The sequence below is a fragment of the Aedes albopictus genome, chromosome 3 (genome assembly GCF_035046485.1).
Source record: "Aedes albopictus strain Foshan chromosome 3, AalbF5, whole genome shotgun sequence".
NCBI lineage: Eukaryota > Metazoa > Arthropoda > Insecta > Diptera > Culicidae > Aedes > Aedes albopictus.
In genome coordinates this window covers 39,354,260-39,379,921 of record NC_085138.1, presented here as the reverse complement: position 1 = coordinate 39,379,921, position 25,662 = coordinate 39,354,260, and the positions used below count along the sequence as shown (strand labels likewise).

General features: G+C 44.7%; 4 non-coding genes across 4 annotated transcripts; all 4 read right to left on the bottom strand.

Moving 5' to 3' along the window:
* Positions 1–6,654: 6,654 nt before the first annotated feature.
* Positions 6,655–6,726, bottom strand: Trnae-uuc (transfer RNA glutamic acid (anticodon UUC)). Its single transcript has one exon. It is a non-coding gene; the product is annotated as a tRNA-Glu (tRNA).
* Positions 6,727–8,468: 1,742 nt separating this feature from the next.
* Positions 8,469–8,540, bottom strand: Trnae-uuc (transfer RNA glutamic acid (anticodon UUC)). The gene has a single exon. It is a non-coding gene; the product is annotated as a tRNA-Glu (tRNA).
* Positions 8,541–9,267: 727 nt separating this feature from the next.
* On the bottom strand, positions 9,268–9,340 carry Trnaf-gaa (transfer RNA phenylalanine (anticodon GAA)). Its single transcript has one exon. It is a non-coding gene; the product is annotated as a tRNA-Phe (tRNA).
* A 1,973-nt stretch (positions 9,341–11,313) lies between these two features.
* On the bottom strand, positions 11,314–11,385 carry Trnae-uuc (transfer RNA glutamic acid (anticodon UUC)). The gene has a single exon. It is a non-coding gene; the product is annotated as a tRNA-Glu (tRNA).
* Between the last annotated feature and the right edge of the window lie 14,277 nt (positions 11,386–25,662).

Here is a 25,662-nt window from a genome sequence, read left to right as displayed (position 1 = left end):
CCCCTGGTACACCTAGGCTACCTTATCAGCAGCAACTTCTCCGAAGACCTCGTTCAAATCGGACGCCTCATTAATTAGTTACCGTTTTTTATCCAAAATGAGAATCTTTGCTCATAATGGTGTAACTATTCGATGGGCATCACTGCTGTTTGCAGTGAAACATATAGTAGCCATGATTTCTGTACGCTATCTTTGGCGCCATAAGCAGCAATGTTGCCGGCTAGAATGCTGGAGGATCACCGTTAAAGTTTCTCCAGATGGATACACATCGATAACTAGTCAATGAGGTGTCCGATTTGAATGCGGTCTTCGGTGAAGTTGTAGTTGATAGAGAAGCCTAGGAGTACCAGGGGCCAACATACCCTCTAGGGCACACTGGGAAATGCCACGGTCTATTGAATGAAGAACATTGTTTTCACATAGTAATTCCCATACAAACTTTGAAAAGCTTGTACACTCTCAATTTTCAACCAAATCAGCTCAAATTTTGGGAGAAGGCATAGGATCTGGTTACAAATCAAATTAGCGTTGTGGAGCAAAAACGATTTTTCGAACCACCTTAATGTTTATATGAATAGCATGTAAAATAATATGACAACACTTCCGAAAACGATCTAATTTATGATTTACAAGTCGCCATACAAAATTATTGTGTTGGATATTTTTCAAAATTCGACTGTTTTGCCTTTCTCGTACACCAAGGTGTACCGAAAGGCTATATGTTCACTCCAAAAACGAAAATTTGATAGAGCCCCCGGAGGGGTCAAGTGTTATATACCAATCGACTCAGCTCGACGAGTTGAGATGATGTCTGTGTGTATGTATGTGTGTGTGTGTGTGTGTGTGTGTGTGTGTGTATGTATGTGTGTGTGTATGTGTACAAAAAAGGTCACCTCATTTTTAGATAGTAAACATCAACCGATTTTAACGACCGACGGATCATTCGACGCGGAATCTGGTCCCATTGTTTCCTATTGAAAATGGTTTGGATCGGTCCAGCCGTTCCGGAGTTATGGCCATTTAGGTGTTCCGGATCGGTACCCCAGGAAGGGGCCAGATATGTAAATGCAACAAACCCATGCATGCGACCCACCAAACCACGGCATTTTCGATTTTCTGATGAACGGGAAGTAGAAAAATAATCTCAGACTATATCTGAACCGGTAGTGTTCCGGAACCGGTTCCGGGTATTCTGCCGGAAGTGGCCAAATGTAAAAGTGAACATAACCCATGCATGCGACACATCAAAGAGCGGCTTTTTCGATAACCAGTTGAATGGTGAGCAGGAAAGTAGTTTCAGACCATATTTGAACCGGTAGTGTTCCGGAACCGGTTCCGGGTGTCCTGCCGGAAGTGGCCAATAAAAAAAATGAACCAAACCCATGCATGCGACGCATCAAAGAGCTGCTTTTTCGATAACCAGATGAACGGTAAGCAGGAAAATAGTTTCATACTGTATCTGGACCGGTTGTGTTCCGAAACCGGTTCCAGGTGTCCCGCCGGAAGTGGCCAATTAAAACAGTGAACCAAACCCATGCATGCGACACATCAAAGAGTGGCTTTTTCTATAGGCAGATGAATGGTTAGCAGGAAAATAGTTTCATACCGTATTTGAACCGGTTGTGTTCCGGAACGGGTTCCAGGTATCCCGTCGGAAGTGACCAATTAAAAAACTGAACCAAACCTATGCACGTGACGCACCAAATAACTGCTTGATCGATAACCAGATGAACGGTAAGAAGGAAAATAGTTTCAGACCATATCTGAACCGCTTATGTATAATAAACTGACGAAGTTGAAGAGGTGAATCCAACTGAATGCGTCTGACGATGACCGAAGAATAGTAGGTCGAAACGCGTAACGCTTAACAAGCTGTTTCCGATATTTGTCACCGATAATTACCAATCAATCCACAAATAACATATCTGAACCGGTTGTGTTTCGGAACCGGTTCCAGGTGTCCCGCCGGAGGTGGCCAGTTAAAAAAGTGCCATGCAAACCCATGCACATGAAACATCAAATCATCAAAAATGTTGGATAACCAGATAAACGGGCAGCAAGAAAATAGTCTCTGACCACACCTAAGATTACCAGCAGTGTTGTAGAATCAGGATTGGATGCATCGCTGAAATTACGAAGGTGAATAAAATCAAAGCAAGCGATAAATATGCGTAAAGGAACAAAATCTTAATAAAAATTAAAGCGATCTTGTCAAATCACATAAAATGGTGGTGATTCCTGAGACGTAATTATACAGTAGCATGAATCAACGTTGTATGGGAATCTTTAAATTTTATAGCATCAATCCCCTTTTGTGGCTAAAATTACTACGCACAATTTTGATGCAACTGGTTAAGCCCTCGCGCTCTGTAACACGGTTGAAATTTAAATGGGTTTTATTATCAGAAATTTCACTAGCTTGCAATTTTTTTTGTCAAATTTTACATAAATCTTATAACCAATGATAATAAAATAAAGGCTAAAGTGTACAGAAAACAATTTGCCGAAATATCTTGATAATGATCGGCATCCAGTGCTAGTGAAGTTGGTCAAGCAGTCAACTGAGAGGTTTGATATTTTTCAGCTCTTCGTTTAACATAATACATAACTTAGGAATATGAGCCATCAATAAGTTTCCAAATTCGATTATGGCTTTGATATAATTGTTGCTTTTCTGAATAAGGCTGACACAAATTTCGATTTTCTCTTAAGTCATGAGGGGTCCCCTTTGGAAATTGTATTCGGAATTCATCATTTTGAGGAAGGGCACAAATAAATAGGGGAGATCGGGGCATAATGGTCATCCAGGACGAAATGGAAACCCCTATTTTTGTCAAAACCGTTGACTTTTATGCTAAACTTTTAATGCATAAGTATAAAGGAACAAGTCATCGTTCTATTTTTCCAAAAGTACCATTCATATGCCTCCAAATCAACCTAAATATCATTGAAATTGAAATATGTTTTTCATATGGTGAAATTCTTATAATTTCAACGCAGCAGCAAATAAGGTATTACGAGTGTTTGAGTGTGTCCACCATAAAAACAAGTGAATTGCTACCTTATCTGTATGTATGCGTAGATTTAGCAATGGATAAAGTATTATATTTGTGATTAGAATTTACTCAAAATAGAAATTTCAATGTTGTAGTCGATTGGGGGCGAAATGAACACTGGCAATCACGAATGGATGTACGCGCATTGCATACTGTTAGGCGCTTAGGAGTGTTTGGAAGAAAATCAATTGGATTATTTTAGCCAAAAGTTTATTTAATTTACGTTGATGTTATGTAAACTCGTCTAAGATGGAGTATTTATTCTGTGGTATCGATCTCCGTGGGCAAATTACTTAACTGATCGATGTAATCAAAGAAATGGCATAAAATATGCAGGGGTGTCCATTTCGCCCCGTACCTTCTCTGCCAGCCCTAAAACACACGATTTACCATTCATTATTTCTTCACAATAAATACATTCTACCTGCTATAAATGATTGAAATACGCAGGAAGCCAACTAAAGTTGTAAGCCAACTGATAATATGTTAAGGTTTTCTCTGTACTACAGGCCTAACGTACTCATTTGCTTAGGGTGTCCATTATGCCCCTAATCCCCCTTAACCAATAAATTTTTAAATTTTAAAGTGAAATTAGAGTCCTCTAGAAAATTTATTACCAAATTCGATGAGTTAAGCGGATTTGCTCATTGTTTGTGTATTTTTTCATCAAATACATTAATTATTTATCAACTCTACTCCCCCATTGATAAGTCAAAGAGCACTGTGACAAACGAAGAAAATGAGATTTTTTCCGCTCTAGAGTATTCCTAGAATTCAGGAACACTTTGGCTTATGGCTCTTGAGTACATATTCGACGAGAAAGGCACTATCACCACTAGGTGGATTAATCTGGGTTTTTTATATGAAGTTCTCAAAGTTGTATTGTTCGACTAAACGAATGTGTAGGCAAATTTTCTATTTTTCTTGTATTTTACGGCCAAGAAATTAATAATATATTGTTCCATCCCATTGGATGATGAAAATTACTTAGAAGATCTTCCGAAAATTAAAAAAAATAACAGAACACTATTACAGTTTCGAAAAAAAAAGAAAAAAAAATGCCTCGACTAAACGAATGTCTACCACTGTAGCTCTTTAGCTGCTGAAAGCTTCTAGCTCATTAGAGTTACTAGATATGCGGGTTAGAACTTTTTTCAAACTAGGCGCCACCTACTGGAACTGCTTCAGGATTTTCTTCCGGGAATCGCAAGTATTTTATGAGATTCTCCCAGGGGTTTATTAAGGATTCCTTTGTAAGTTTCCTCTGGAATTCTTCCAGGAATTTCTTCTGAGATTCATAAACCGGTTCCATCAGGTTCCAGGAAGTCTTCCCGGGATTCATCCTGACATTTTTCAGAGATTTTTGAAAGAATTCCTTCTAGGGTTTCAACAGAAACTTCTGCTAGAATACTTCCATGTGTTATTAAACGGGTTCCTTCCATTGTTTCTCGTGAAGATTTCTTCTGTGATCCTTCCAAATCCACCAAAACATCTCTAGGAGGTTTCTGGGATTTTTTTTTGGGGATTCTTTCTTGGATTCATCAAGAAAATCCGTCCACAAATCCACCAAGAACTTCTCAGGTATTCCTTTAGGAAATTCTGTCTGGAACTCCTTCCGATATCCTTTCAAGACTTTCTTCTGGGATTCCTTCAAAAACTTCTTCCGGGGTTTCTGAAGGAATTCTTCCGAGAACTCCTTCTAGGCCGGGGCCCGTGGGGCAATTGGTCACACGTTTGATTCATAAGCAGATGGTCATGGGTTCGATCCCAGATCCGGCACTTTCGTCATTTACTCTTTCCCCCTGAGAGCAGCTGACACTGACTCTCTTCTGGTCCCCTATGGCTCAAATGGACACGGATACTTGGCATCGGCAAACTGCAACCCACAATGAACCCCCCCCCCCCCCCCAATCGGACTGGAAACAGGAACAACCAACAGCCACACATGAACATCCTCGTGCTCACCATTCTACCATGATAGGGTAGAAAGTGAAGCAGCGCAACGGCAACCAGTTCGATGTAGTACAATGCATATGCTCGCTGTAAGTACAGTTTCCAATTGGAGTCGCTCACTCAGTGCCCTAGTGGACAAAAGAGCTGTAAATTAGGTTAAGTGATCGAAGAATAAAAAAAAATTCTTCCAGGATACCTTCAAGGATCTCTTCCGGGATTCTCTCAGGATTCTTTCAAGAACTGCTTCCAGAATTTCTTCAGGAACTCCTTTCTTTATTCCTCCGAGTTTCATTCGGGATTTCAATGGGAACTCCTTTCGGGATTCCTGCCAGAACTTCCTCCAAAAGTTCTTTCCAGGATTTCTTCAGGGATCTTTTTGGGACTCATCCGCGAAATCCTTCCATAATGGGAACTTCTGGAACTAGATTATCGCCCAGGAGGTTATTAGGGAAGTCTTCCAGGAGTATTTTAAGGAATTCCTCCCGGAGTTTTAATACCTCGCGCTTAGTATCATACGGGCTTATCTACAATGATCGATTTTCTCTTTGTTGTTTTTTTCTCTGTTCGGGACATAACAACATAACAAGGTGATCTTACCCATACTACGGGCTCTGTTAAAGATTGAGCATGTTTTAAACCCCCTCAACCATTCATCCCTCAGCACGGGTCGCCTGACACCTTGGATTGGGGTTACCTGGTGGACTTTTACCCCGGAGCAGGTGGTCCGTAGTGCTATTCTAAGCTGGTAACTACACGGGCTTTCTCTTTGGTTAATAACTTGGTCGGCAAATGTTTGTTGTATTAGATGCTAGCCCTAGCTGTCCTTTACCGAAACGTACCGAAAGATCATTCGAATATTGATAGTGTTTCACGGAATCGGCGGAAGAGAAAATCGATGAAGAGAAATCATTGTAGATATGCCCGTATGATACTGAACGCGAGATATGGAACTTTTCTAGGAAATTACTATGGATTTCCTCTAAAGTTCCTTCCAGCATACGATTTTTCAAAACATATTCATGAACTGAAAGAACGACAGAACGCGAACATCACAAATTATCCATAAAATTTCGAGTGTTTTATCAATTTCCATTTTCCAGATTCTTATTAGTGATTCTTTTTTTTTAACTTGACACTCCAAAGAATAAAAGTCTTTGAGCAGGAAAATTTCAAAACATTCTGGATGGTAAATGGTAGGCTCAAATAGGATTAAGTTTAAGGATTTTCATTCGTGTTTTGATTGGTGCCAAACTTATCTAATTTTTATCTACCTGACATGTGAATGACTACTAGAGGAAGTTAACGTATGAGAAAATAAAAATGTGATCGCATCAACCCAGAACAAAGCTTTTTCAATCCATATTAGTGATCAAAACAACTATGTAAAGGAGTAATTGGTTGCGTCGCCGTATTTTGCATTGAAATTGAAATTTGTACAAGACCAACATTAAACAAAAAGTTACAGCTAGTTCAACATTTTTTGGAAAGTGAATATTTTACTTATTCCGTTCAGTTTCTCAACCTCCTATACGTAAACAATATTTACGTTAGAGGATGTCTTGTGTAGACGAGTAACTACGGCCAGTTCTCAGCATTTTGCTCATACATGACTCTCTGAGAGTATGCTGAATCAATTAAAAATATTTTCCCATACCGGGAATCGAACCCGGGCCTTCTGGGTGAAAGCCAAATATCCTAGCCACTAGACCATATGGGACATCGATAATAAAGGGTGTCGAAACTAAAGATCGCGCGATTTAGAGGTTGTCAGCAAAATTAACGATATAGTTTAGTGAAGAACGATTATAACTTTGATTATAACTTAGAGTAACGAAAACAACCAGAATACTCAAGTGGAACTCTGGCTCAAAAAGTTGATGCCTTTCCGATTTCATACGCTGGCTGGTATACAGGGCATCGAAATGTCAAATGCGTTCTAACATTATTGCCATACCATTTTTCAGCATGTATACTATTTTTCAATGCTGTGAAGTAAAACAAAGACCTCATAGATCTAGACTGGCAATCCGTGGAGATCTAAAACAGGACATAAATTATGGTGAAACTTTGTCCACTGAAGTCAAAAATACGTTTAATAGCTTTAATTATAAAGGGAGATCGATATGAGAAACGTGGATATGTTATTTTGGAGATTTCAATGAATTTATCAAAGAAGATTTCCAGCTGCTAGTTTTGCGCATGTCTCAGATGCCAATCTTCGTTCCTGTATTCTTTGCCAAAACTGGCATACTGGTTGGATCAGATGTTTTGCGTTTACCAAAATAAATGACAGATTGACGCCCCTTTTGAAAGATATAACAGTTTCACGTGCTGGAAAAGGATACAACTTTTTCCTTCGCTCTGACTATGGAGTTCCACTTATGTTATGTGATACTCCTATTCCGGTTAAATATGAAAGAAATGAAGAATGCTGCAGTTTCGCGCATATGCTACAAAACGCAAGAAATCAATAAAACTTTTAAAAAGTTTGGAAAACTGTGACAAACATGTAAGTGGAAATTGCGTCAACTCACATCTGTCAAAGGATAAGCAAAGGAGGGCAGAATTAAAAAGTACAATACAAGCCTAACTCTACCAAACATCGTATCAAACAAAACCCACGAACGAAGAAAATCTAAGGGGAAATACGCTGTTCCCCTAGCAGCTCATACATTGAGCTTTTCAGAAACTTGAAAAATCCGGGCATTTTTTTCACAAATCATCCCTAAAGGTGAGTGGTACAAGTAGTCCTTTACGAAATTCAGCGCCTCATGTCGAAATATCCTTTTTGTTTACATATGTTACATACGGTGTTTGGCAAAGTTAGACTTGAAAACTGATTGCGGTCATTCGAAGAACTCACATCGAGTTGAATGATCGATTTATAGTTTGAATACTTTCCAGAATTGATCAAACCCCAAATTTATTATTTTAATAGGGTAAGTGTGCCGATCGTTGTGGTAATAAGGTAAATTAATTCAAGAAAAATATGATCGCACCATCTAATGAACGGTTTCAAAACGTTAGTCGGTAGTTTTCTATCCAAATTTGCTGGAAAAAATATGAAAACTATCGTTTCTCTCTGTTTTCGATCAATAATCGCATACCCCAACAATAGGCACACTGTTCCTATTATGGAGGTAAAATTTAATTCCGGTTCCTAATGTTGCGGTATCCCATTGAAATCATATGGGATACCGCAACATTAGGAACACTACCGCAACAATAGGAACACAGCAGCAGAAACATTAAGGAAAATATTTTTTTAAACTAGGTTTTTGGGCAAAACTTAAGCACACAAAAAGTGCAATCTTATAAATTGAGCATAATACATCTATTAAAAATGCCTTTTGGTAACATTTCAGTCGAAAAAGTGCTCAAATGCCACTACCGCAACATTAGGTACTACCACAACGAAGGGAACAATTACCCTAATTGCTATTTTTGAAAATAAAATATTTCCCATACCGGGAATCGAACCCGGGCCTTCTGGGTGAAAGCCAGATATCCTAGCCACTAGACCATATGGGACACTCAGAAATATCTCGATAATTACAACATAAATCACAGACAATTCCGGACCAACAATTGAAAAGGCCGCATCAACATTTTGTAAACAAACATGTTTCTGTCGACTTGAGGCCTTTTGAACTCCACCCACACACCTCACCACCACTAACAGAAAGCGCAAACATCAAGCTTTCTGTTAATGGTGGTGTGATGCGTGGGTGGATCCCAGAAGGCCCTAAGTCGACAGAAACGTGTTTGTTTACGCAATGTTGTTGCGGCCTTTTCAATTGTTGGTCCGGAATTTTGATGTTTTAGCGGAGATCTGTCAAAATAAAGATCTGAGAATTGTTAAACATTTTCAGGTTAGATAAGCAGTTAGTACACAGGGTCAAATATATGTCCAAAAAGAAACCAATGCTCAAACATCTTGTTTGACTCGATCAAATTTTCAATAGTCAAACTGATGTTGTTTCTTGAGTTCTTTCCTTGTCAAATATTTGACCCTGTCTACTTCAGAGGTCTTAGGTTTATTGGTACAATGAAGAATTCGTAAATCATGTGTGGCCTTGTGTGTTTATTGTCATTCTAAATAATATTACATTTAACGAAAAATTCCACATTTTTTTCGTAGAATGATTTTGATATTCGCTCTCAATCTATTATTTAACAACAAATCGAATCTTATTACGAATCAATCATTATTATATCGGAAAATTAAAAGCATAGCTCACATTAAAAAGTACACTTCTGCCGAAACCCGGGATTGAACCGGGGACCTTTAGATCTTCAGTCTAACGCTCTCCCAACTGAGCTATTTCGGCACGTTGTGTTTCTTAGTTTTCAAATAGCACCGCGCTCTTCGTATTTTATACACATCTTCAGTATCATCACTCTTCTATAAAGCACCCTCCGCTGAGCAGGAACGGTCGATGCGATACGTTGGAACGTAATCAAATAAAATTCTCTTTAGGAAACGAGGTTTGGCCTAACTGCGGTTCGGCAAAGCGAAGAAGATTAGGGGAACGCGTCCTAAAATGCCTCTGGGTCGAAAAGCCTTACTATAATTTTTTTATGTCTTTATTTATGAGATTTTCAGCCCGAGGCTGGTTCATCTCAGTTTCAAAGCTTACTATCATTTAAGAAAATTCAAAATGATTGCTATAGATGTGAACAAACTGAAAGTAGATGACGTCTACAAGGAGTTATTAAAAAAGCGTTTATTTCAACGATTTCACACATTTAGAGATATTCGTCCAATTTAGGGGCCATCCATTAGATACGTCCGGTCCTAGGGGGGAGTGGGTGTTATGAAAGTATGACAAGCAATGTATTAAGTATTCTTTATTACACCAACGAACCTAACCTCAAAATGACTGACAAATCTCAGGTCATTTTGACAGATGTAACATGAGCATGAAAAGGACGGCAACAAGATCGATAAAGTAGACTATGTTATCCGTCTTTTTCGTGCATGTGTGTGGTCTGTCAAGATGACCTGTGAATTGTCAAACATTTTCATGGCTAGCTTTGTTGGTGTAATGAAAAATAGGAAAAAAAACCGTACGAGGGGGGAGTGGGGGTTTAGAAAATTCTCAATTTCAGCGTGACGTATTTAATGGATGCTGCTTTAGAGAGCATGAAATTCAAGCCATAGCTCGCTTTATGGTACATAGCATTGACTTTTTAACTACCATGCGTCTCCATATGCTTTCATTACTGCTTTGATGACAAGGATGGAGCCCATGGTACTAATAGCGGAATACCAGCGGACAATTTACCTTACCGAGAAAGGAAACTTGTATTTGTAAGCTAGCAGTATAAACTATCCCCTACGACGAAAGACAGATGTATGAACACATTTTTTAATGGGCCGTTGTGTGCCTCATTTCCCTACATCACGGCTCAGCTCTATAACAGCGATGAACGAGAGAGAATAGAGCGCGCGTACTGCGCTGATCGCAGAGAACCGCGATGAACCAGAATCAAAGCACCGTGTATAGGTATGGCTCGCAATCTCCGCGGCCTTTTGGTGGACAACAACCACGTTGCTTCTAAATAGCCGCACATGTCTGTGCACAGATATCGCACGGTGATAGGCGTTCTTCTCTACATATAGCGGGTCACTAACATGACTGTGGCGATGTAATAAACGTGGAGCACAGTAGTGTGCAGTATGTATAGTCGAATGAAGGGAAACATCAGCTGGTTCGTTGGCTTTGGTACAGTGATTATTAGCTAGATGTCGGGCGAGTAAAACAAAAATCAAAAACACGTGCTTGTCAAGGGTGTGTTTTGAGTCGATATTTCAACTTTGAGAACAAGGTTACTCACGATCATTGCTGGCTGGCATAGTTTGACGAATGGTTGAAATTTCAGTAATTGATTGATGACAAACCATGGAATGCACCCTAAAACCTTGGATCACGTGGACTTTCGTTTTTTTTATTATTTAGTTTGAAAATACTTGACGTTAATAAAAAATGATTCGTTATAGGAAGTTTTTCTTATGCTTTAAGAAAAAATGCAGAGTTGTATGATTATTTTTCACTTGACTTTTATTTCTATCCGCTCACATCCCAGGCTGAATTTAATTAAATGCTTTTATGGTACAGCTCGAAAACTTTTAAATGTTGATCTGGAAGACGGATAGAATTTCGACTAATTTTTCATCAATGAATAATGTTGGTTTAAGAAAATAAATAAGTCGCCAATGAGTCCGACATGTAAAGTGGTGGTGTCGTTGGTAACGGTATTTTCTTCTTAGACTTCAACTCATAATAATAACTAAAAAGCTTTCCCATACCGGGAATCGAACCCGGGCCTTCTGGGTGAAAGCCAGATATCCTAGCCACTAGACCATATGGGATGGACAAACACCTTGCAATTTCATATGATCTTGCAACTCCCAATAGGGCACCTTCCCCGTTGGCCTTTGCCAGCAACCACATGGCGACCGTAGTTCATCGATCATTTCGCTCAATACATCATGATTCAATTAACGATAATCGTGTTCCTAGAAGTTTGTTACCACCAGTCGCCAGCATCCTCTCATCGCCCATTCTCTGAACTAAGTACTACTACTCAATCCTCGGTTGGTAAACCGAGGAAACCCCGTACCCGGGATGAAGCAAGTAATTTATCGCCGGTTCCGTCCGGCTAACCTGAATAGGTAGCATTTTTTTTCGAGCTTTTTTATGCTCTCTACTTGCAGTGGAAACCCTGAAGATGTGTGTACGGACTCGCGCAGCCCTCTAATCATTTACGGTGGCGCTGATGAGCTGGTGGTTGGTTGGAACAAGTCAGGTTCGTGCTTCGTTAGGGATGCTAGTGAGTGGCTTACCGACCAATGAATACCGGAGGAGACCACAAATCTTTTTAGGCTGTTTGCTATAATTTTCACTCCTTTTGTCTGAGTTCTTGCGTGCAGAATTTGAACAGGACTGAGCGTTGGTTTCTGGAAACCACCTAATTGATGACGTTGTTGTCAGTATGTACAATTCAAAGATGATTGTTAAGCAAGGTACAAATTTATTAGGATCTTTTTTGCGAAAATTGGCATTTGCATTTGTGATGTGGGTTTCAGTGTAATTAGAGTTGGTTTATTCCAACGACAGCTTTGAGATTTTTGGTGCAAGCCATTTGTAGCTGAGAAGTGGGCTTTGTCCCACTGGGGACGTTAGTTCAAAAAAAAGGAGAAGATGTTCTCACCCAAAACAAAACCACTTCATCGATGATCGTTCATCCGTCGGTCAGCACGGTCTTTTTAGAGCTAACCAATCGCTCTAAAAACCACCCATGTGAGATGCATTAGGCGTGATGGAATTTCACCGGTTTCTGGAATCCGTGAACTCGTCTTCACACTCGACTTCGTACCGCTGTAAGACTGTCGTGCTTGCTGCTTGGTAATTCGCTTCGTCTTCTTCTCCGTTTGCTGCTGCTCCTGGTTATTCGCCATTGTGCAGATTTCGTCTCCGAAGCAATCGACTTGGGCCGACCTCCAGAGATACGTCTCCGCTTTCTGCAACTCGTTTCACTTCTCAGTACTTGCTTCGTTAGCCCAACCTTCTCCATTACGCTTCTTACAGTTGTATTGGCCGGCACGACATCGATCTGCCGCCCATCTCGCTTCCTTATAAAACTCGACGCAAATCGGTTGAAGCACGCTTACATTCGGACGAAACCTTCCAATTAAGGCATTGTCCAGTTAGAGTCCGGACGCAGATAATCACTTATATCTCAGAGGTGGAATAACAAACATAAAAGGTTAAGCCCTCAAAACAAATATAATTTACTGTAACTTCATGGAAAAATATCATTAAAATTATTATATTTGATTTTTAATACATTTTCTCATTTTTTCCGTGATAGCTTCCTTAAAAATCTGCACAATGGTAGTAAATTTTAACATCAACCCCTTCGGCGTATTTGTTTAACAATCGGGTCATCTCTGTAGTGTCCTGAGACCCTCTACCAGTCTGATTAGGAATCCAAAGAAACTTTACCAAATATTTCTCTTCTTGCGAAATTACGGGCTTATCAGTGAATTCTAAAGAAGCGAAATTTGAGTGTTTTTTCGTTAATAAACATTATCCAACAGTGATGACACCACTGCACATCTCAAGCTGTCGTGATAACACACCAAAGTAGCTCAAACCTCTTCAGATCCCTTGTGGGCATTTTTGAAAAGCAGCACGCGATTCTTGAGGTTATCATCTTTGTACACATTTGGTGTCAAAATCGTGATGTGAGAAAACGATGTCCAGAGCTCGAACTTCCTGCCAAATCTTGGAATTCCAAGCAGATTTATCCATGAACATAAACTTTAATCTTCCTTGGACACTTCCTCATGGCATGGTTAACAACATCTAAGCACATCACACAAAATGGTTTTGGAGATATTAACATTTTTCGCGACTGTCGCACCTGATCACCCTAAATTTTTAGCGTGTTTGTGCAAGATTTTTTTCCTTCACATGTCTTCAATCTGAAATAACTTTTCACTCGTAGCAAGAAAATCGATGAAATTTTCACCGTCAATAGAGGACTTGTTTATTATCAGACTGCAGTGAAAAAAATATGATTAAAGCCTGTATCCGCAATAATCGGGACACAGAAATACAGCTGTAAATATGTAATAGATACACTAAAATTGCTCAAATTTAGCCTAATAACATCTTATAATGTGTTCATTTCACCAACAAAATTTCATGTGAATCGATGCAGTACTTTTTGTTGTAGCAATGAAAGAGTAGAATGTGCGCCATTGAATTTTGTACAGCCCCTAGTTTTGCTTGCCAGCACTGCAACTTTTGAATTTGGCAAAGGAAATGGTTGAAATTTTGAACAAAAACCTCTCAATCTACATTCATTGCATAGGCAAAATCTCAAAAAAATCGATGCACTATCACTAATTTTATAGTCGAAACATGTATTGGGACTGAACGCGATTTTAGCCCCTCAGACAGCAATTAATCAGCACCCTTTACTGTTTCGATTGTACTATTGAAAGTAATATACCAATAATCATAAAATTTTGCAAACATAATATACACATAATCCTACCTTCTGTGAAAATTTCATGAAAATTGGCAGAGAAATTCAAAAGTTATGAATAAGCAAACATCGCACATGAAAAACCCGAAAAATTTTCCCTAACACTCACCTCTATCAATACCAGTAGCTTTCAAACCAAATGATAAAAGTTTATGAAATTTTACAAGAAAGTGTCTCTATAATTATCATAACTGCTAACAAAATTTCATAATTATCGTCACAGAACTTTGAACTGTAGCGTAAATTAACCATCTACCATGCGAATAAAAATTGGTCATGATTGTACAAAATGCTTAAAACTACGTCTGTTTGTTTTTCATCCACTGTTAAAAGTAATGCATCGATTTTAATGAAATTTGGCACAAATAATAAACATACACCAAAGAGTTCTCAGTCAATTATTTGACCAATTTTACCGATTTACTACAGAGCTACAGCCGTACTTCTGTGTCCCGATTATTGCGGATACAGGCTTTATGATCATTTAGAGCGTCAGAATAAATTATCCTTTGCGTCCGGATTCTAACTGGACAATGCTTTAGAATCCAACTGTAGGTCCACCACAAGCCCGTGTACGAGGGAGGGGTTTTAGGGCTTAAACTCCTCCCATTACCGATGTTTCATGCACTAGGCGACCCTCCGGCTTTTGCAAAAAATAGGAAAAACCCCTCCCTTGTCACCTTTTTTGTGCACGGGCCTGGTTTATCATCCACTCGGTAACTGTAACCTTGTGAAACTGTAGCCACGCACGGAGCTTCTCGGTAGTGTTCGGTGCAACTGTTTCATGTTCCGGTCAACAATCTTCCGGCTGATACAGGAACCATAGTCCGTCTGATCGCTGGCTGTTCGCTTTCTCTCACTTCGTCAACGCGTCTTTCACGTTACACTTCATCGGCACTTATCTTCTTACTTGCGAGCTTTATTTGGCTGCGGATCTCGTCGATCTGGAACACCACAAATTACTTACATACATCCATGGTGGTCGGAGTGGATTTACGAATGAACACATAGTCTTCGAGTCGGACCACATAAAACGCTGCTTCACTTCCTTCGAAACCGTCTCGCCGACGGAGTTCACCAGCCTCGTTCCTAATTCAGTAGTGGATTGACATGTCCTTATCTTCTGAATCTCATTCTCTCCGCACTCATTGGTCCTCTTTTCCCTCTCCCATCTGAGGAGATCCTGGATCCTCAGATTTAAAAATCTAGTTGCGAGCTCAAAACTGCCTCTGGAGTGAACGAATCGTACCTCGTTCATCCATTTGACAACTTTTAGATCGTGACTACGCTGTCGAAATAATTATCGACTTTGTGGTTTTCGACGATGGCCATAGTCTCCGATGGGAATTGTCTCGCAAACTCCTTCGTGTACAGATTATTGATGATCTGCACCGAACTTGGCGAGACTGTCGACCCAACAGACGCTATGCTTCAGCAGCTGGTGGTACACCTCCTTTATATATATGCGCCGAAAGAAAGTTCTCGCACCTTAAACTTGCATATTACCGCCGGCATATCCGGCTCCTTAAGCAACTTCGAGTCCGGCTCCTTAAGTAACTTCCGGTCTGGCGTCCTACTCCGGCCGATACCCCTTCTACCGCGTGTTGTAGACGATGTTTAGCGGAACGTACCATTCCTTGCTGAAATCCAACGCTAGCTGCTCGCGATGTTGTTGCCAAGTGTGCGTAGCATTTGAAGAAATAGTCGGGAATCATGCAACGAAATTTGGCATACAGCTCTGGATCCGGGCTTCAGAAGCTTCTCGATGAACTTGGTGTTGTCTTTCATCCACAGCAAAACCGCCTCGAAACGATCTCATTCGCTTGTCTGTCTTGTTCTGGCTTTGGATGCAAGGTGCAGCAAATGCCGACCCCTCCAGCTTGTAGTGACTCTTCAGGATATCGTTCAGCTCATGGACACCAGACTGAACGAATGACGTTTTTGCCTTTCTCGTACACTAAGTGTACTGGAAAGGCTATATGTTCACTCCAAAAATGACTTTTTGATAGAAGGCCCGGATGGTCGAGTCACATATACCAATCAACTCAGCTCGACGAATTGAGATGATGTCTGTGTGTGTGTATTTTTTTTTTTCCTTCTAAACCATAGGGGGATAATCTGCACAACAGACACCCTAACAGAAGGTTAGGGTAGTGTAGGTCTGACAGGCCGTCTTCTACAACAAAAGTAAAATCCAGGACTACTCTCTCCTCGTACCCACTAAACCATTCCTATGGTCGCCAAACCCTACGTCTCTCCGGAACCACCAAGAAGGTATTGCTTCAGAGAGGGGCTAGTGCACATCGCACCCACAAGGTTAGCTGCGTAGCCTGCAGCAACGAACATCGATGGCTCGCTTTGGAGAGTCCATCACGGTAGCATGCTGGCGCTTAGCCAGTTTCCCGAGTGGTCCTCGCCACTCCCTTTGTCCTCGGAAGGCGGGCAGGGTCAACCCCGCCCGCGCCCTACTGCTGAGCGGACATCAAGAACTGATGCCCACGTGCAACCCGATCTGACCTGCCCGCAAAGGAAGGGTATCACTACCCTTCAGGCCCTATCAGATGCACCCGTAGGTTGCAGACAGCAGGATCTCACCTACCCCGACCCTTGCCGGGGACCCCTTTCCAACCGCAGGCTCGGATCCAACCCAGTAGACCGACGCCACGACAGCACCGCTACCGGGACTTCCTCTCCGCGGCCACTTAATCGTTGTAAGGGTCGATCTCGACCGCAGGGCACCGGTATGACCTACGAAGCCGACTCCGAACCCCTGGACCACCTCTTGTACTGCATCTGGACTAGCCATTCTCCGAGTCCACGCGCCACCTCCTCTGTAGCTCCCAGACGATGTGGGTAATAGCCGTTGAAACGGCGTTCCAGCCAAACTCATCCCTACACATCCTCTGGACCAAGTTGTCCGGAGTTGTGTCCTCCCCGCATGTGGCAAGCATGCGGTCACGCATTGTGCGAAAACGCGGGCACACGAACAAAACGTGTTCCGCCGTTTCCTCTAAACCATTGCACACTGGGCATTCGGGAGAATCCGCATGCCCGAAACGGTGTAGATACTGTCGGAAGCAACCATGTCCTGTAAGGACCTGTGTCAGGTGGAATGTGACTTCCCCATGGCGCCTATTAATCCAACTATCTACCCTCGGTATCAACCTATAGGTCCACCTTCCTTTGGTGGAACTGTCCCATGCGCGCTGCCATTTGACCATAGAGGCCATCCTGACAGTCCTGCGTATCCCTCTTGTGCCGCGCATTTCGAAGCACTCCATGTCCTCACTGATAAGAATGCTGATAGGCACCATACCAGTAATGACGCAGAGAGCGTCGTGTGACACGGTACGGTACGCGCTCGCAACCCTCAGGCACATAAGCCTGTAAGTACTTTCCAGCTTCCGTCGGTAGCATTTAGTACTTAGCGCGGTGCCCCACGCCGGGCCGCCATACCTAAGTATGGACGTAGCAACACTAGCCAGAAGCTTGCGCATACTGGCGTACACCGCAGAGCTATTGGACATCATCCGGGACAGTGCCGCAATAGCTGTGGAGGCTCTTTTACAGGCATAATCGACGTGGCTACCGAAGGTAAGCTTATCGTCGATCATCACGCCCAAGTGTTTGACGGAGCGCTTTGACAGGATAGTACAGTCCCCTACACTGATCTCCGTCTGCTGCTCCGACTTCAGGTTGTTAACAACCGTCACCTCTGTCTTGTGGTGAGCCAGCTCCAGTTTCCTGGACCGCATCCACGCCTCCACAACCTTGATCGAGTGGTTGGTAGTCAACTTTACCTCCTCGATCGTTTCACCGTAGACTTCGAGCGTAATGTCGTCGGCAAATCCGACAATCACCACTCCCACTGGATACTCTAACCTCAACACCTCGTCGTACATGACATTCCATAACACCGGACCCAGGATGGAACCTTGCGGGACTCCTGAGGTTATGTGAAAGCACTTCCGACCCATCTCCGTGTCGTAGACTAGTACACGATTCTGAAAGTAACTTCCGAGAATCTTGTACAGGTACTCCGGTATCCCCAGACGCAAGAGCGCATCGGCAATAGCAGACCAGCTGGCGCTATTAAACGCATTCCTTACATCCAGAGTCACTACCGCGCAAAAGCGAATTCCCCTCCTCTTAGGCTCGAGTGCTTTCTCGGCGGTTTTTGTAACCGACAAGATAGCGTCTACGGTGGACCTCCCCTTCCGGAAGCCGTACTGGTTACTCGAAAGACCATTTTCGCCCTCGGTGAACCGCAACATTCTATTGAGGATGATCTTTTCGAGCACCTTCCCCGCCGTGTCAATCAAGCATATTGGTCTATATGCCGACGGGTCTCCGGGTGGTTTCCCCGCCTTTGGCAATAGTACCAGGCTCTGCCTCTTCCAAGATTCTGGGAAAACTCCCTCGTCCAGGCATTTCTGCATAGCAGACCTGAACATCTCGGGAGCTTCTGCAATAGCTACTTTTAAGGCCAGGTTCGGAACTCCATCCGGACCTGGGGCCTTACCTACGCTAAGGGACTTAGCTATCCCCGCAAGTTCCACATCGGTGACCCTCTCCTCATCGCCAGCCCCAGTCCCCGGCTGTCCTACGAAAGGAGGCCAAGGACTAGGATCATGACGCGGAAAAAGTCCTCCAATGATCCCCTCCAACATCTCTGGAGATTGCTCTGTAGGAGCCATCACACCTCTCGTCTTGGCCATAACGATCCTGTAGGCGTCACCCCACGGGTCCGTATTGGCACTCTGACAGAGACCCTCAAAGCAGGCCTTTTTGCTTGCTCTTATCTCGGTCTTAAGCGCGGCTTTTGCAGCGGCGAACACCACCCGCCGTTCGTTTCGCTCTTCCTCTGATCGTGCTCGCTGCATCCGCCGCCTAGCCCGTAGGCAGGCGCGGCGCAGGTCCGCAATCGCGTCGGTCCACCAGTAAGCCGGTGGCCTCCCATTTCTAGGGTGGACTCGCCTAAGCATGGTCGCATCACACGCACGTGAGAGCACCGCTACCAGCTCGTCGCCGTCTAAACCGATTAAGTTTCGCTCACGGCGGAGCGCCTCCCTAAATACCCCTTCGTCGAAGTATGATGTCTTCCACCTGCGAGGGCTTGGCCTTGGCCTAGCCGCCTCTTCTTCTATCCGCTGTCTGCTGTTATTGTAGTCGATACTGTAGCGAACCGCCAGGTGGTCGCTGTGAGTGTAGCCATCATCTACTCTCCAGTTCGAACTACTTGTTAGGCCAGGACTACAAAAGGTCACGTCAATAATTGACTCCGCTCCGTTTCGACTAAAGGTACTCTTGGTACCGACATTAGCCAAGTCGACATCTAAGATGGCCAGTGTTTCTAGCAGGATCTGACCCCGCTGGTTCGTGAAACGGCTTCCCCATTCCACGGCCCAGGCATTAAAGTCGCCCGCTATTACCACCGGCCTTCGCCCTGTTAGCACGGTCGTTAGGCGGTCCAGTATTTGCGTGAACTGCTCGATCGGCCACCGCGGAGGCGCATAACAGCTACAGAAGAAGACCCCGTTTACTTTGGCGACCACGAAGCCCTCATAGGTAGTAGACACCAACTCCTGAACGGGGTATTTACCCGTCGTCCATATCGCCGCCATTTTTCTGGTCCCATCCGCGACCCAGTTGCCGTTGCCGGCGGGTACTCGGTATGGGTCCGATATGATGGCGATATCCGTCTCCCACTCAGAAACTGCCTGACAAAGCAGTTGCTGAGCCGCATCACAGTGGTTCAGGTTCAGCTGCGTCACCTGCACTGTGATTTGTTGTTCACTGCGGCTTTCTTGAAGGCCGGGCACCTTGGACCACCCATCGGATGTCTGTTGTTCGAGGATTTCCCGGTACAGATCATGCAGATGGGCGGACTCGTGCAGCTTTGGGCCTTATGACCTTCAGCGCCGCATCGCCTGCACAGTTTGCGCCTGTCGGGGCCTTTGCAGTCCCACGACTTGTGTCCTGGTTCCAGACACCTGAAGCAAACCTCTGGTGGCTCGTGGAATGTCAGGTGACATACACACCAACCCACCTTTATGCTCCCTACTTTAACGGACTTTTTGACGTCCGCCACAGGTAGCTGAACCAAAGCTATCTGTGTCCCTGCTGGCCCTTTCCGTAGCTTAACGGCTGCGGCGGCCACCTGCACATCGCACTGTTGCCGCAGTGCCGTGACGAGCTCTTCCAGTTCGGTGATCTCATCGATGTCCTTGACCTTCAGAGTCGCCTCATGTGTCAGAGCCCTCACCTGCACACCCTCACCAAGGACCTCTTCTGCCAGCCTCTTATAGGCGGCGCCCTTGTGCTCCTTCTGGCGCTTCAGCTCCAGGATCATCTCGCCCGTACGAGTACGTCTAATACTGCGTACGTCGGCTCCAAGACCCTCAAGCTTGGCGTCGCTTCGCATCATCTTCAAGACGTCCGAGTACTTGGACTGTTCCGTCTTGATGACGATAGCGTCGCCTTTCTCGCGCTTGGCACCTGCCCTCCTACGCCTTGGCTTGGCGTCCTGCGCTACTACCTGCGGATTCGCCTTCTTCTTCCTCTTCCGCTCTACCTTCGTCCAAGGGGGGTCCTCCCCTTGGATCGCCCTACTCTGTGGCTGTTGAGGGCCCACTAGCGGTCGCAACCCCTTGTTCCCATCGTTCCGGGACGGGCCAGCCTTTTCAGGCCCACCCTTCCCAGCTTTCCGGGAACCCTGGCTGGGGTCCGACCTTCCGGCATTATTACCGACTTTCGGGGTAATGATTCGCCTGGCCTTGCGGGCACCGCCAGACAGCTCCTCGCCTGACGGTTGCCTCGCCCGCTTCTGCGATTGCTTGCCCCGTTTGTCGCGAGCAGTCGCTTCCGCCTTATTCGGACTTCCTGCGAAGGAGAAGGCCTCCGTTTGGGTAAACTTCGGCACTTTCTCATTTGCAGGCTCCGCTGCTGCAGCAGTCAGCAACGCGAGTGCCGCGTGCTCCTGCTTGGCATCGTCGATCGACGCCCTAAGTCGAAGCAAGGCTGTTTTCAGGTCCTTGCTTATGTTCGACTTAGTGGACGCAAAGTCGATGATTTTGCCAAGCTGCTGCTCAGCCACCTCTATTGCGGACCGTCCTTTGGATCCTCGGTTGACGGCCCTCAACAACCACGCTCCGTCCATAACCTCCACCGGCTGGCTTGCCGGGAAGTGGACTGGAGCACCCACGCTTGAGCTGCGTACGCAACTCCCAGCGCCTATCTCCTCACTTCTCCTTGTCGGAGATCTCATCAACCCGCTTCTTGCGAAGGGGTTGATCCCACCACTATTTCCACCTAGATTCTGATTTTTATTTGACTTCATGATTAAATCCCACGAGTAGCACGGGAAAGAATGTCCACCACGCCAGAGCCCTGCATTAACGCGGTAAGTGACAGCTTACTGTGGGGGGTGCCCAGGTACCCCACAGGCTCCGTTAAAGATCGAGCATCTTTTTCACCCCCTCGATCACTCATTCCTCAGCACGGGTCGCTTGACACCTTGAATTGGGGTTAGTAGACCTATTCTTAGCCGGCGACTACGCGGCTGACTCGCAAGCGGGGGGGTGCGTCAGGCCCCAGGACTTTCGTCCCTGCTGCCTCAAGTGTGTGTGTGTATGTATGTGTGTGTGTGTGTATGTATGTGTGTGTTTTTTTTTTTTTTTTTTTTATTCTAGGAGTCCAAAAATCTTCTAAAGACGCTGTGTGGGATTCGAATGTGCGCCTACCCACTAAAAACACTCTCCTAGTTTACCTCCACCTTAAATTCCCCTCCGGTACCACCATGCAGTATTTCTTCGGAGGGGAGGCGTTATGTGCCTTGTGCACCATCACCAATTTGTTATCCTAGTCTTCTTCATGCTATGCGCACCGCTTCGTTAGTTGCTGTTAATATTCCAGTATCGCCACTAAGCGACATACATGCTATTTTTCAAATTTGTTATTCTAATCGTTCTTAGCCTTTCGGCTCCGGTTAGCTTGTTATTTGCTTAATGTGCCGCCATTGAGCGGTAAACTCTATGTTAGTACCACTTTCATCAAATTTGTTATTCTAAAGCCATGCTGAGTTCATCGGCTGCTACTAATTTGCTCCGAGAACGTTGCCCTCCCGGTGCTGCCCGAGTGCCAATCAGCACTCGAGGTTTCCGCGCACGACTCGGATAGTCCCCGACGGTGGATATATCCTACCCGACGAAGAGTTTCCCGACACTGAAACTTCTCCCGCAACCGACTTCCCGGGCAGATGCCAAGGTCGGTCCTGCGATTCCGGTTGGAGACGGCTTCCGGTTCACAGGCGCCCTGACGACCATGCTCCGGTGCTTCTTCCCGATCGCTCTACTCTGACAGTCCCCGGCGGTGGATCTGTATTACTCCGACAGAGAAGTCCCCGACGAAAGACGTTCTCCCGTTACCGCCCGTGTGCCATTGAGCACAATGACTTCACGCGCACTACTCGGATACTCCCCGGCAGTGGATCTATCCTACTCCGACAGAGAGTTCCCCGACGTAGGAAGTTCTCCCGAATACCGACCGAGAGCCAGTAAGCTCCACACCTTAATCGCTCACGACACCGGTAGTCCCCGACGGCGGATCTACCACACGCGGACGGAACTACTACGCTTGCCCCGGATTGTCTCTACGATCATTCATTTGCTGCTCTCGCCATTTCCGCTGGAGAAACGACATTATCTTTATCACCGCAGCATTCACCGCGTTCCAGCAGGCTTCGTCACGGCACATTCTAGTCACAATGTTGTCGGCCCTTATACCAGCACCGCAGATTGCTGTCATCTCGCTGCGTTCCACAGTGAAACGTGGACACTCGAAGACAACGTGTTCCGGCGATTCCTCGACATCTCCGCACTCAGGGCAGAACGGCGACCCTGCGTGTCCGAACCGGTGCAGATATTTCTTGAAGCAGCCATGACCTGACAAGAACTGCGTCAAATGGAAATTGACTTCTCCGTGAGCTCTGTTCACCCATTTCGTCAGATTTGGAATAAGCCGGTGGGTCCACCTTCCCTTCGCTGTGGTATTGTTCTCAACGCTATGTTGGGGATACCATCCGGGCCGGGCGCTTTCTTCGCTTTCATTTTCTTGGCCGCTGCTATCAGCTCGTCGTTGGTGATACTCACTCTCTCCTCGCCTGTATGGCCGTATGGAGTCGGTGGCCATATCGTAGGCTCGTGTTGAGGGAACAACCCTTCGACGATAACTTGCAGCTTCTCTGGGCATGTCTCAGCGGGTACCGCTGGGCCTCTGATTTTGGCCATCGCCACTCTGTATGCATCTCCCCATGGGTTTGCATCAGCATCCCGGCACAACTCCTTAAAGCTTGTTTTCTTGCTCCGCTTGATCTCCTCCTTCAGAGCAGCTTTTGCGGCTCGCAGCACTACTCTACGTTCTTCTCTCTCACCGTCGGTTCTAGCTCTTTGCATTCGTCTCCTGGCTTTGAGGCAGGCTTTCCGGAGGTCCCGAAGCGCTTCATTCCACCAGTATGCCGGACGACGTCTATGGTTCGGCTCGAACTTTCTAGGCATGGTTGTGTCGCACGCACGCACCAGCGCTGCCGTTAGTTCCTCCGGCCTTAGATTAGACCCCGGATCTTCTCTTCTGAGAGCTTCGACGAACAGCTCCTTGTTGAACTGCTTCGTCTTCCACATTCGATCGCGAGGTTGACTGCCAGTTAGTGTACTCCCTGGCCGTGATCCAATACTATACCGGACCTCCTGGTGGTCGCTGTGAGTGTATCCGTCGCAAACCCTCCAGTTCATGTTTCGCGCCAGCACGGGACTACAGAAGGTGATGTCGATTATTGATTCTCGACCATCCCTTCGGTAGGTGCTGGTGCTTCCTACGTTGGCCAAGTCCACGTCGAGCTTTGCTAGCGCTTCTAGCAGAACATGTATGTGTGTGTGTATGTATGTGTGTGTGTATGTGTGTGTACAAAAAAAACTCACATCACTTTTTGGCAGTAAACCTCAACCGATTTTAATGACCAATGGTTCATTCGACGCGGAATCTGGTCCCATTGTTTCCTATTGAAAATGGTTCGGATCGGTCCAGATGTTCCGGAGTTATGGCCATTTAGGTGTTCCGGATCGGTACCCCAGGAAGAGGCCAGATATGAAAACGCTACAAACCCATTCATGCGACACATCAAACCACGGCACTTTCGAAAACATGATGAACAGTAAACAGGAAAATAGTCTCGGGCCATATCTGAACCGGTAGTGTTCCGGAACCGGTTCCGGGTGACCCGCCGGAAGTGGCCAAATATGAAAGTGAACCAAACCCTTCATGCGACACATCAAACAGCGGATTTTTCGATAACCTGATAAACAGTAGGCAGGAAAACATTCTCAGACCATATCTGAACCGGTAGTATTCCGGAACCGGTTCTGGGTGTTCCGCCGGAAGTGGCTAAATATGAAAATGAACCAAACCCATGCATGCGATACATCAAACAGCGGCTTTTTCGATAGCCTGATGAACAGTGGGCAGGGAAACATTCTCAGACCATATCGGAACCGGTAGTGTTACTGAACCGGTTCCAGATGTCACGCCGGAAATAGCCAAGTATAAAAGTTAACCAACCCTTACATGCGACGCATCAAATCGCAAGCTCTTCAGGCAACCTGATAAACGATTAATAAATGAGAATAGTTTCAGATCATATTTGGATCAACCGATAGAGTTCCGGAACCGGTTCCGGGTGTCCCGCTGGAAGTGGTCAAATGTAGTAGATATCAAAACCCATGCCTGTGGCACATTAAACAGCGGCTTTTTAAATAACGTGATGAACGATTAGTCAGAAAATAGGCTCAGACCACAACGAAGATCTTTATAAAGGCTACCGATAGTGTTCCAGGACCGATCTAGGGTGTCCAGCCGGAAGTGGCCAAATGCCAAAATGAACCAAACCTATGCATGTGACACATCGAACCGCGGTCTTTTTTTTAAACCATGAGGAACGATTAGCAAGAAAATAGGCTCAGACCACATTAGAGGCTACCGATAGTGATGCAAAATCAGCATTGGGTGCTTCCTAGGGTGCTTCGCAGGAACTTCAAAAATGAACAAAGTCAATGCAAGCGATAAATATGTGTAAGAAAACAAAATCTTGACTGAACTAAGGCCACATACATACAGACGTCTTACTCTACTCACTCTCCATCGTCCTTGTTTTCAACGGTTGAAACAAATATTAATCGTTGTTGCTCGTTTGACGTCTACTCACTACCAACATCAAGCCGCAGTGAAACGCAACCTGATTAGCATTCGGCGATTATTTTTTCGTAACGATGAATATACAGGTCGGACTCGATTATCCGGAGTCGGGTTCCGCAGCTTCCCAAACATATTTCTCAGGAACGAAATGTTGTGCAAAGTTGAAATTTTGACTGATTACTTGTAAAAGTTGGCTTGATAAAATATCAAAATTTTAGCTTCGTGCAACATTTCGTTCCTAAGATATATGTTTGGGAAGCTGCGGAACCCGACTCCGGATAATCGAGTCCGACCTGTAATAGCAATATGTTACAAATGATATGTCTGCTTATCTGTACTAAAGCAA